Source organism: Bacillus rossius, chromosome 14 (genome assembly GCF_032445375.1).
Source record: "Bacillus rossius redtenbacheri isolate Brsri chromosome 14, Brsri_v3, whole genome shotgun sequence".
NCBI lineage: Eukaryota > Metazoa > Arthropoda > Insecta > Phasmatodea > Bacillidae > Bacillus > Bacillus rossius.
Window position 1 is genome coordinate 13,888,040 of NC_086341.1, and position 12,612 is coordinate 13,900,651.

General features: G+C 36.7%; 1 protein-coding gene across 2 annotated transcripts in view; it reads right to left on the reverse strand.

Moving 5' to 3' along the window:
* LOC134539166 (E3 ubiquitin-protein ligase MIB1) overlaps positions 1–12,612 on the reverse strand; it is a 1,057,197-nt gene that overhangs the window by 955,445 nt on the left and 89,140 nt on the right. The gene's annotated exons all lie outside the window — the stretch shown is intronic.

Below are 12,612 nucleotides of genomic sequence, written 5' to 3' on the forward strand. Positions count from 1 at the left end.
TGTATTGGAAATTAATGATGAATCGCTATAATGCTATATATCAACAATTGTTATAAAAAAGACAGTGTAAAAATACTTACAAATGGTACGTAACCAAGGGACTATTTCTTGCGCACGAATAATGTGCGCGGCGGCCGGCAGCCAATGAAAATGTTTGTTTACAAGAGGCTTTGTTTATTCCAAAACTCAGGTAAGAGTGAACGGAGAATAGACTTGTTCATTAAATATGTTGAGACGTTATACCTATTGTAAATCAGATTAGACATTCCTGCCATGCAAGTTAAAACACTTTTTACCATTTACCAGTTGTAGTAGGAATTACAATGCAAGCGATTTCGGCGCCCCCACAGCTTTGCGCCCGGGGCGTATGCCCCGCTTGCCCCCCCCCCCCCCCCCTAGTTACGGCCCTGGTTAGGACTGATCGTGTGTATGTGCGGGGAGAGGGGACCCTCAAAGGAAATTATAATGACGGACAGACGGAGTGTTGTAAAGCGCTCGGCAGGTGACGGACTGACGGACGGACGCGACGGGCTTCTGTAACAAGGCTTGATGAGAAGTTTCTGTGCGGGACGAGGCTTCGCGCATGCGTCGTGGTGACGCGCGAGCGCGCAATGCTACATGCGGTTCACGCGCCAATTGCCCGACCAATAGGAATTCACGCTTCTTTCTTTTTAAGTTACACTTCTTCGTGGCGCGTTGACGGCGAAGTTTTAGTACGCAACGGAAAATTAAAATACAGAAATTGTTTTAAGATGGATCACTGGGCGCCTGTACTGCGTTTAATTGAATTAAATAAATCCGGCGATAAACGAGGTCAGGTGCATTGAAAATTAAGGCATCGGTGGTCCGCAGACGGTGAAAGGTTCGTACGTAACGGTAGCGGGTATAAAGTTGTGTAGTTGAGAGGGGGAGAGAAGCGGGTCGTTACCACAACGCCGAAATACCATAACGCCGAATGTCAAAATTGACCACAACGCCGACAGCTAGAAAACTGATGTGTACCACACCGCCGAAATAACAACTGAATGAATTTGTGTGTGTTTCTTAAATGTACCTTAACGCCGAAATACACCAATCAATCCTAACCTTACCTAACATAGCGTAATATAACCTAGTCCAACCTAACCTAGTCTAACCTAACCTAGTCTAACCTAACCTAGTCCAACCTAACCTAGTCCAACCTAACCTAGTCCAACCTAACCTAGTCTAGCCTAACCTAGTCTAGCCTAACCTAGTCCAACCTAACCTAGTCCAACCTAACCTAGTCTAACCTAACCTAGTCTAACCTAACCTAGTCTAACCTAACCTAACCTTTGTGGCAGTCCTGCAATGACATTTTTTGGCGTTAGTGTATTTCGGCGTTGTGGTACACAGCAGTTTTCTAGCTGTCGGCGTTGTGGTCAATTTGGCATTTCGGCGTTGTGGTATTTCGGCGTTGTGGTGCGTCCCCGAGAGAAGCTAGCAGCGTCGCTAGCTATGGGTTGACGGCCGCTGGGCGAAACTCGTACCGAAAGAAAAGGGGGAGGGGGTAGGGGTTTTTGCGGAGGGGCGGCGATAGAGGTTTACCTTAAATTATCACGGCAGGCAAGATCGCCACGGAGGCCGAATCTGCATAATCCGCCGACGCCGACGCTCCAGCCGGGGGGTCCGGCGAAAACACATCCTCATTATAAACAACGAGAGAGGCGGAGGGGGAGAGGAGGGGATGCGCAGGGGGGCGATCGATGTGGCCGGGGCAGACTGTCCCCCCACCACCACACCTCCCACTCCCACTCGCAACCACCCACAATCCAGCGGCCCGCAAACACACTCTCGCTCGCACGTCCAGCCCGCGGCTGAACCACCGACGGCCGTGGGAGCAAATGGAAGCACGCTGTTCACGGAGTGTAATCCGCGTTCGCGCATGATTTTCTTAAGGCGACGACGTCAGTACGGGTAGCATATCAATCCACAACTAAAAAAAAAAAATCTGTGTGCCCGATAATTATAGTCCGTCGTTAAATGATTGTGGTTTAGTTATAGTACGGCGCGTTGATAAATATGGTACACCGTGGAGTAAATTACAGAATTTAATGTTAAAAAAAATATAGTTTAAATAACTAAAGAAACATGCTTTTAAAGATTATCAAACTAAAAAGTAAAAAATAATTTTAAAATTAAATTTATGACAATAGTATATAAGCAATACTAGTATAAATGAGAAAAAAGCTTGAGGCGCTTTGTGCCATATTTTTTGAATACTAAGCGCCCCATACTTTTTTCTCATTTATACTAGTATTGCTTATATACTATTGTCATAAATTTAATTTTAAAATTATTTTTTACTTTTTAGTTTGATAATCTTTAAAAGCATGTTTCTTTAGTTTTTTAAACTATATTTATTTTTAACTTTTTAGTTTGATATTCTTTAAAAGCATGTTTTTTAGTTTTTTAAACTATATTTATTTTTAACTTTTTAGTTTGATATTCTTTAAAAGCATGTTTTTTTAGTTTTTTAAACTATATTTATGTATAATTATCATAGGGAAATGAGTTACCGACACTACCTATTACCATCTGAGATAACTATTTGGAGTTGCAACGTCACAAAGAAATGGTAAAGTCTCTACGAATCATTTGCAGTTAGATGTATGGATATAATATTAGAATTTACCGGGGAAAAAAAAACTTTTTTTTTTTCGGCGTGGCCGGGAGTAGAACCCACGATCGCTGAATCCGAAAGCTGACGTCACAGAAGTCGCGCGCCTTAGACCGCTCGGCTAACGAACGTAATGAAATGGGTGGGACATTTTACAGTGATGAGTCACTCACTCTTAGTCGAAAGAGTTACAGATGGACAGACAGAGTTACAGACGGACAGACAAACCTACAGGTGAAGCTAATATAAAGCATGTAATGATCGAACGTTATGGTACAAATTATGGTTAGTCCTGGGACTACTACTCTGCCAGAATTATGGCACGCCCTCCCACCCTTTTTTTTTCCTCCTGCAAGATGACTGAAATTTTACTGATTCAAATTGGCGAATTTCAGACCACATTGTCATCGCAAACATAACACATGAGCAGATTACTGCTCTGTTAAGGGGCCCGCCTACCTGGTCACACACACGGTGTGCAGAGCTTCAGGAAAAACAACGCGATTTCAAAACTACTCAAGATATCCGAGTGGGGCCTATTTACGAATAGCATTTAAGAGTTCGCTGAGGCCCGAAAAGTACTTTTAATTTTGGATCATGTTTTTAAACTGTATTTCTAGAAGAGTTAAAATGGCTGAAACGCATGTTTTCAGAGTAATTTTTAGGTGTAAAACAAGTGGTACAGATTCTTGAAAGCACTTAAGGGGCTTGCATTACACCTTTATCTTCATTTCCCCGTAATATAAAAATACGGTCACCGCACAAATTTCACAGTTATCAATTGACGACGAGAAGACTGCGCGCCAGTTCAGAGCCTTGCGCTTAGAGGCTATACCGCGCTAGAAATACCATCGAGCGTCACGCTTATCATCCCGCCTCACTAACACACATACACCCCTGACGAGGCGGGCCCCTTAAGAGATTTCAGTAAATATTGTGAGCTTTGTGGCGAAGTATGTACCTTAGGTAAACCGAGGGACCAGGATTTTCGCTCAGCCTCATTCGTGGAATTTATGAAGGCTTGGTCCTTAATGAATTGTCTTATTTCTGGGCCGTTAAATATTCCTGCTTTAATTTTTTCCTTACTCAAGCTAGGCATTTTTTCCCCTATAAATGCAAAGCATGATTCGTCCTTATCAAGAGCCTTTACAAACTGCTTCATAAGGCCCAGCTTGATATGCAGTGGAGGAAAGATAATTTTATCTCGTTCAACTAAGATTTTTTTAATATTTTTTTTTTCATCCAACGACCATGTCTTCTCTCTTAGGCCACTTTTGTCTAACCCAGTGGTGTGTTTTGTCTCTGCTATCCCAGAGGCACAAGAAACAAGGCCCCTTTGCTGTCTGAGTAGAAAGTTTACAATAATTTTTAAGTCCACATAAATCACCCATTGATGTTCACGATACCTTATCTTCTCCAAGATTACAGCTATGGTGCTATATGTTTTTTTTTTTTCATTGTCGTTGAGTGAGCAATTGGTATATTGAAACATATTTGTTCTCATTGAGTAAAAGAACACATTAATAGCTTCGCTTATCTCAAAAATTAGAGCTGATATAAAAAACTAATTTCATATTTAGATTTAGCGCCCCAAATACAACTAAAATCAGTTCCGAATTCCTAGGCACCAAAAATGTTTTTTTTTCCTTGTTGGCCTCTGTAGTGTTATCGACAGTACTATTACAGTGTAATATTGGAGGGAAAAAATGTAAACACTAGTTATAGCTATCGGTCACTAGTTATAACAAGGTATTCCATTCAATTATGTGCTATGCTTAAACAGAGCAAATATTTCTAATATTTAATGAGATGTACAAATTTACTGACAAAACTTTTTCAAATTTCTCATTACAAATTTTCCTTTGCGATATACGTTTCAGATAAACTATTAAAAAATATTTACATTATAAAGTTTTGTATAAAACGTTTGTATTCAATGGCGTTTATCTGGCAATAGAGCACACAAAAACAAGGACACCGCTAATGGATAAATCGTCCATTGGAAAGACAGAGTAAAGGACCATTAACATGCACAACATAAAATTAGGATGTGGCACGCTAAATAACTACTTTTTCTCACATGTTTGCCCACCTTTGGATGCTAATTACGCCAATAGTAATACTTTTATACGGAATTTTTTAGAGTAATCACACCACAAAGTTTGAACATTAAATTTATACTTATCCTTTATAGGATGTTTTATCTAGATTCTAATTTAAAAACTGATTATATATGAGAAATGTATTTTCTGAACTAAAATGAGCTAATGTAAGAATATGATGTAATAAATACTTCGCAATTATTATGCTAAATAAATAACAATGAATTTTGGTAATGGTGAAAGTTCGCGATATATAAAATAAGCTAGTAAATTGGTTGCAAATGCCTCTTTGAAACAATTATGAACACGGATTAGTCCCCGCCATCTTGAATTTTTTCCAATTTTTTTTTTACTATATTTGTAATTTTGAAATATCTATCCCAATTTTTGGCATGTCAAGGCATGAATCATATCTCCCAGACCTTCTATACCTTGTTGCGACCACATATTTACTAACAGGCTCTAGTCTTGTTAGCGGCGCGAGGAAATAACTTATTATTTGACGCGGGCGACCACAACTGCCACGATAATCACACCAGTTCACAAGTGTTGTCTTCAAATAAGTAGCTGAAGCTAAGTCCTGTGCCATGCCAACCCAAAAAAAAAAAAAATTTAGCACGGAAACTTTATTGCAAGTGGTATCATAATATTTGAAATTTCAAGATGGCGAGGCCTAATCTCCTTTGAATGACAACAGCCTTGGTTTCGTACTCAACACTCCCAACGTACACAGCTATTTTTTTTTGCTCTTTTTTTTTTTTTTCATTTTTAGGAAGGCGGCACGAGAAGATAAAAAAAAAAGGTGAAACAAAAATGAGCCTTTTCCGTAGCAAAACTGCCAAGTGATATTACATTTAAAATTTAAATTATGATACTTTCAGTAGACCCATGATGATAATAATAATAATAATAAAAAAAGATTGCGGGCTGCGTCTTGTGAGACTCAATGCTGATGAAAACCAATCTCACCAATGAAACTGGGAAACAAATTCAGATACACGCAAACACAAGCTCTTCGCATTGGAAATAATAATGCAGGATGATTCTTTTTTCCATGGTAAACACGCACAATACACAAATGAAGAGATATTTTACGAAACCACAAATACTCCACTTTTTTCCCCCCTTGCCGCACAAAAGGAATAACAAGGACACTGATTGGTCTCGCGGTACTTCCGAGGGTGGAATCACAAAAGAAATAAGGAGGAGGAAACGAAAATCCGTTGTGACACTGATGCGTTCATTAAAAACGACGAGAGATTCTAATCATGAAGCAAACACGAACGTAGCAGGGTCGATTAGACATGTTGACTTAAGGAAAATCCTTAGTATTTAATTCCTGGCTTATTAAAAAGTTTAAAGTCGCGGACCAGACAAAAAAAATCGCTAATAGCTTATATGTCCGTAAAGTAATAATCAAAAGTCAAACTGGGCAAAATTTTCAACAACTGCTATTAATACGAAAAATAATGTGGAAGATTTTCGTGATATTATAAAAACGCTTTCATTGGATTCTTTTTCCATAAAAAGTTTCAATTTAAACCAAACATAAAAACGATTTTTCAAATACAAGTGAAAATAAATTTTATGTTAATAACTGATCATTATTTAACTTTGGTAGATAGTAAATACTCAATTATATTATTATTACAATATTTTCGGAATTGTTTGCAAAATGTACTTAACTAACTGTCCTCTATCCAAAGCACCGTAAATTTATTTTTTTTTAATTTTTTTTTATTTTCGTTGCATTAAAATTCACAACAAAAATCCGCTTTGATAAATTTGATAAACAGTTCAATTCGCGCGTTGAAGTTTTGTTTTGCTTAGCACCGCCCACTTGCTAATGCAGTACACAGAAGCTGTCTCGGGTCTGTGAGCTGTTAATTCCGTCAGTCAGTCATTTTGATGCAGTAATGTAGTATATATATATATATATATATATATATATATATATATCCCCCCCAAATAACTCTCCCCAGAGTCAACACATACAAGGTATAGATGATGAAAGCACTTCAAAGCTGCCAGGCAGGCGGGCACAACCATCACCTGCGGCATTTAATGTTAGGGGGTGTGGAAGGGTGGGGCAACGGAACGTGTTTTAGAATTTTACAAAAAAAAAAAAAAATACAGCTACATCCACGTCCGCTGAGAACCACCGTGTGTGTTCTAAATAGTGGGAATTCCTTCCGAATTTAACTAAAGCAATTTATTCATCTCAATTGAAGTCAGTTAATTTTAGTTTCTATTACATTGTAAAATAAAAAGTATTAATGGCACTTTAAGATGTACTAAAAATATATAACTTTGTAGTGAAAATGAAAACTCATATTATTATTTACAATAATAACGCAACGTTCTAACTAAAAAAAATTATAAATTTATCATTGCAACAATTTTTTTTCTTAGGGGGGTGGACGTCTTGTCAAAAGCGATATCATTAGACACGTCAGATACAAACAAAGAGAACAGTGGTCTATTGAGAGGAACCATTCCAGCATTTGCCTGGGACGATTTCGAAAAGAAGAAAAAGAAAAAACGCGATAAACGGGGGAGGGGTAACAGGATTGTCGGCGCCCGAAGTTCCGTTACCTAACCTTAAAAGATTGTTAGAAACGTGCATTAGATGGTGGCCATTAGACGAGCCGCCTAATGGCAGGCAAAGCGACGGGATGTAACAAACCACCCGAGATTTATTTTTTTTTAAAAAATGCGAGATTACGAATAGCATTTAAGAGCCATCGCACTTGTCAGTACACGTTTTCGATACACACTGCTTCCTTTATAACATGTACTTTTAGGACTGAAAAAGGCCAAAACGGGTGTTTTCACCGGTGATTTAAGATATGAAAAATTCCTACACCCTATCGCAAATGGTATAGGAACGAGCAAGGAGCCTTTGTCTTTAATATTCCAACACAAAATTTTGAGGTCACCATAAAGTCCCGATGCGAGGACTGCACGCCAGCTCTGTGCCAGGCGCGTAGAGGCGAAGGGGCGTGTGATGCGCGAGCCAGTGTCGACCTTATCGCCCCCCGTGCTGCTAGAGCACATGCTCCCAGTCAGGAGGCCCTCTTAAGGGGACTGGAAATTATTAAATTGTTTAAAAAAAAAACTTTTTTTATATTTTTGCAGATTATTTTTCTTCAGAATGTTAGCTTTAAAATTATATATATTACACAAAGGGTAAATACTAATATAATTTAGTTAAAAATAATAATTTAAAAGTTGTGATTTTCAGGGGGAAAAAACATCAAAGTACGAAAACAATTACAAAATTCAATGTTCAATACCTTTTTATTTTTAAATTCTATTATAATGGGACTTTTATAGTTAGCGAGATATTTTTTCCCTATTTCGATGTTGGTATTGGAAACCATGTTGAGGCTGTTGTTTGTTTGTTTACAGCTGCTAATACACACTAGTGTTTTCAAGTAAAAAATTTTGAACTGTTTTAGGTGTTTTTACATTTTGTATATTTTCAGGTCGTATAATGCATGAATGACGAGACTATAAAAACAGTAGTATAATCCGAATGACTTGACAATTCGACGGGTTTTGTTTTGTTAGCTGGATATTTTGATTATGGAGAACTGAATGTAAATTGCAGCGTGGAAATTTTTATTTTGGCTATGTTGAGGGGTTCGAAAGTGATCACTGGCACGCGTGAAATGTCTTTAAGTAGACATCCATTGTAGTTCAAACAATTTGTTTTTCATTAGCACGAAATCAAACTGAAAATACAATCACTTGTTTCCCTAAATAAACCTGTATTCAAAATAATCTTCAATGCGCTTAAGCATACGCCGTGTTGAGGAGAATGTCCAAGACAATATCTTTAAGCACTACACATATTTTGTCGCAAAATTTTGTTGTCAAGTACAAATATGCATTACATTTTATTAATGAAAAGATAAAAATGCACTCCTGAATCGATATTTTGTTTGACTAATAGCGTAATAGTAACTCACGGAGGTTAATTTCATGTGTTTCCCGGTGGGTAATGACAATTAAGTTTAATTTTCTAAATATATACTTAATAAAACCTTAATACGGACAGATAGCGCAAATCTTAAAATCAATGGGTCCAGAAGCATGAATTATTACAGTTTTGCCTTTCAAAAACATATTCAAAACTAAACGCCAATTACTTCACAGGCAACATATTTGTACCAGTCGTTCTAATAAATGATATACTATGACTTAATGAAGCCAAAATGTTGACTATCAAACGACAGAAAATTATTACTGCCTAGACATATTGTTGAAACCATCATGGCCTTTTCTATTCCTATTTCGGACTCTTCATAGATGTGTGTGTCATGTGGCCTTCAATTATTTTATTTTATTCTAGCTTCATTCATATTTTCCCATGTGGCCAATGCCTAAACCTTGCTTACATTTCCGAAATATATGTTTCACTGTTAAATATACTCACGTTATATTTATGAAGAACGCCGGTACCACATTATCGTAAAATCAAGCATGTCTTCTTAAAATGTGCATGAAGTGCATTAGCATACTATGTTATTGAACTCACGAGATACTTTGGAGTATTAAAAAAACCATTAAAACAATTTTACTTATACACTGTAAATGTATTTGTAAATAGAACAGAAATATTCATGAAAATTACAGATATTTGTAAAGGTGTACAATTACGTGAAAACAACTGTATAACTACAACATAATGTTCGCAGTAATATCGGGTCCTGATTCTTATCCGGCAATTATGATTTGTGTTGTCCCAGTACCTCCAATAGTTAAAAAATATTCGTAAACCGTTCCCTGAATAGCTTTCCAGCATTAACTGCGCATATTAACAAACAAAATAAAGTCAAAAATAGTTTAACGTTAGAATATTTTTTCCAAGGTTAAAAAAAATTGGTAGTGTACTTATGTTTTATATGTTATAATTAATTTGCAAGGTAAAAATCTAATTCTAATTTAGCAAGCAAAAATTAATGGGAATAAAAAAAAATGGAATGGAGTGATATTATAAATACGGTTGGTAAAATATAAATTCAATAAATAAAATTTAAAAATTTAAATAAATATTCAGTATTCAATATTAATATATAAAATTAATTATTTATATATATCGAGATTATTTTAATTAATAATTAAAATCAATAAATATGCTAAATGTCAGTATAATTTATTAATTTTAATTATTTATTAAAAAATAATGTACGTAATCATTTATAAATTAAAAATATTATACATAAGGAACATAACCTCACTTATATAAACACGCGTAAAAATACACTTGATAGAATTTATTAACACAATTCCTAACACCAATATTCACAATAAATAAAATATGTTTTTCATTATATGGACCATAATCCAATATCGATCACTAAAGTATATAATTTAAAAGGAAATATGTCTTTTTTATTTGTATGTAGCATTTTTTTTTCATCGTGTGAAAATTTCGTTGCATGGCGCGTGCGCATCGTAAAATTTCACTCTCGTCATTTTTTTTTTTTTCAAAACACTTCTAAAGAAAAAAATATGCTTGACTGAAACAGCAATTAAAATATTTAATTATGCGTCAATTTTCGTAACAAATACTCAGTATAAACTTGAAAAAAATAAATTTCATATAAGCGAAAATAACCCCAGCCACGTGTTGTATAAGGTTACGGACGGAGAATACTTAGATTATTGCATGTTAATTCTCGTTTATCAGTTCGCAAATTAACTGCAATTTCTAACAATTAAAATATCTTGTAACCATTCGCAATTAGAAAAACCAGCATGGTATTAAGGCTCAGTCTCAAACAGCAATTTTATTTTATTTTATTTTATTTTATTTTAAGGGTTATTTATATAGTTTCAACTCAATAACTCGTGCGGATATCACCGCGGGGGCTCTCGGGAAGGAAAAACGCGCGGGGAAGGGGGGGGGGGCGGAGGGTGGCTCCCCGCGGCGGCAGGGCCCTGCAGGCTGCATCGACCCCAGCTGGGCCGCGGGGGCGGGGCCCCGGGGCCGGAGCGCGCGCGTGCCCTCCCCTTCGCGCGGACAGCGGCGGGGGAGGGTGGGGAGATGCATCCCGACACCCCCACCCCCTCCCGGGAGGATCCCCTCCCTCGCTCGCGCGGAGAGGGGAGTGATGCACCCCCCACTCCCCTAGCTCAGCGAAGAGGGGAGGGGAGGGATGCACCCCGACTGGCGGGAGGAGTGGTGACATCCGCCCCCCCTCCTCCTTCGCTCCGTCGCCGAGGTAGTAGAGTTGGTACATTCGAGCAAACGACGCGCAATGAGTATGCCAGCATTCTACGACTGGGCTGATTTTCAGATCGCGTTCGAATTTAACACTACTGCAAAGTTAAAACTAATTATTAAAAAAAAAAATTATTTGAAGAGTGGATACACCCCAACCCGTTGGATTCCATTCCTCGCTCACGCTGAGACGATAGAGATGCATCTCTTCCCTCGCTCAGCAGAGAGGGGAAGGATGCATCCCAACCCACTGTATCCCCTTCGCCTCGCTCCTTCGCCCAGCTCGTAGAGTTGGTACATTCGCGCAAACTACGCGCTAAGGATAAGGAAACATTCTCAGAGTGGGCTGAGTTTCATGTCGTGTTCGAATTGAACACTCCTATGAGTTTAATACTAACCATCTTTTTTAAAAAAAACTGCATTTAGAGTGAATTAAAGCAAAAATATCAATTTTTTTTTTTTACATGATTCGGATAGAATTCTAAAGTACTGAAAAATACCAATGATTTTCAATTATTAAGTACTCATTAAATACAATTTCAACTTGGTCAAACACTAACTGAAATGTATAATATTCGTTCTCACCACCATGCACCTCAAATACAAGTAGAAAGTAAGTAAATAACACACCTGCCCTATATATAGTTATGCTCAACACTAACTTAATGATCGCGTAATGCTGTAAGCTATATAATGTTCATTGCTCTTTGCTAACCTGTTCCTCCTAGGATTGCTGCCGAGTCCGTGGCGCAAAATATAATATTTTGACTACATTTTGGTGTTGGGTGAGCCATTTTCCTGCACATCATAGGTGAGTTAAGTATCTTAAATGTATGATGCTGTGTGTTAGTTAATTAGTATAATTCTGTGTGTGAATTATTATAGATTTGACCATTATCTTCCCATATACATGACCATTATCTTTCCATATGTATGTATGTCCATTGTCTTCCTTTATGATGTTCTCTGTTTAAATTATTAATGTCACAATAAGATAGATGAACGGTCTTTCCTTTTTTTAGTATCACCTTTATATGCAACGAAATATGAAATACATATTTTATTTTTTAATACATCTTCACAAGACCAAGTGTATGTGGCTTTGTCACAAGTCAAGAGAATGAAAGTGTATATTGAGTCAATCAAAATCAAGGAAGATTATTTAATTACCAGAGACAATTAATACGCAATTTAGTTTATCAAGAGATTCTTCATTAAAAATTATTTTTATCATTTATATAAATAATAAATAATTTTCATTTGCAATATAATATAATAAATAGAATTTTTAATAAATATTTCGTATGCATTAAATTAAAGTGCTTGTAATATTCATCATTTTTTAATGGGCACCTTACAACCTCCTAGTTTTCATTATAAATGTTAAAAACTAACAATATATTCTAATTTTGTGAGTTTCGTTAAACACAAAATATGTAAAACCAATTGGCATAATACATTTCATTTATGTATACAAAATAAGGTCAGATATACTAATCTAAGTGTGCAACAATAGCCCTTTATGCTGGCTTATTGCAGTTTCACTTCATAATTGTTAATAAATTAATTAAAGCTTATCATCCAGTCGATATCGAGATCAATGGGGAAAATGAGGGATGATAAGATGAAAATGTATTAAC